Source organism: Eubalaena glacialis, chromosome 12 (genome assembly GCF_028564815.1).
Source record: "Eubalaena glacialis isolate mEubGla1 chromosome 12, mEubGla1.1.hap2.+ XY, whole genome shotgun sequence".
Classification (NCBI taxonomy): Eukaryota; Metazoa; Chordata; class Mammalia; order Artiodactyla; family Balaenidae; genus Eubalaena; species Eubalaena glacialis.
In genome coordinates, this window is record NC_083727.1 from 43,278,439 (window position 1) to 43,279,525 (window position 1,087).

General features: G+C 42.5%; 1 pseudogene; it reads right to left on the minus strand.

Moving 5' to 3' along the window:
* Positions 1–348: 348 nt before the first annotated feature.
* On the minus strand, positions 349–482 carry LOC133102733 (U6atac minor spliceosomal RNA; annotated as a pseudogene).
* Between the last annotated feature and the right edge of the window lie 605 nt (positions 483–1,087).

The following is a 1,087-nucleotide window of genomic DNA, read 5'->3' on the forward strand; positions in this document are numbered from 1 at the left end:
TATTGCCTTCTCTTTGGATTATTACAAGGACTAAATCAATTAGCACCTAAAGCTGTTTAGAATCATGCCTGGTACATAATAAACCTTCAATAATTGAGCTGTTGTTATCATGTCTCTCTATTCCACCTGCTTCTTTTTTTCTTTTTAATTTATTTTTTATTGCGGTAACATTGGTTTATAACATTATGTAAGATTCATGTGTACTTTATATTTCTACTTCTATATACACTACACCATGCTCACCACCAAAAACTTAGTTTCCGTTTGTTACCAGACAGTGGATTCCCTTTACCCTTCCCCTCTGGTAACCACTAATCTCTTCTCTGTATATATGTTTCTGTTTTGGTTTAAAAATAATGGTTAGATGCCACGAAGTAGGTGGCAATGCTTTGACCGAATGCATGTTGTCAGGTCCAAGGGCCTCTTCCATCCTTGTCCCTGGGTCAACGGGAGTGCTAACCTTCTCTCCTTTCATACAACACTCCACCTACTTCTCTACGTGAACCAATCTGAGCTGCTTTTATTCACTCAAACGTGCCACACTTTCTTTTGCCTCTGGGTCTTCAAACTGATTCCTGTGTCTGGAGTATTCAGCCACGCCACCCCATTCCTGCTTTTCCCTCACTTCTGTCCCCACCCATGAGCTTAGGTGCCCCTGCGCTGTGCTCACACCTCCGCTTACTCTCTTTCCCTCTCCTAGAACACTTAGCAACCCTCAGTGTTGATGTTGTTTACGTTTCTTAAACTCCCTTGGAATGTAAGCTCTGGGAGGCTAGAGAAAATATGAAGCAGCAGAAAGGACTCTGGCTAGCTTAAGGAAAAGGGAGAATTTATTGCAAGGTTTCTGAGTTACCTCATGCGATCACAGCTGGAGTTGAACAACCAAGACCATAGGAAGGGCCAGGTGATCTCCAACAACCTCAGCAGGAGGTGTCCGCAGATCCATTTACTTAACTCAGCTTTGATGATTCCCAGGGTTTAGGTGTATCTCTTCCAAATTTCAAACATTAGAAACAGAATCTGAATTCAGCTTGGGTTAGGTGATCACCCTGGATAAGTCAGCTATGGTCAGTGGATGGAGTTACAT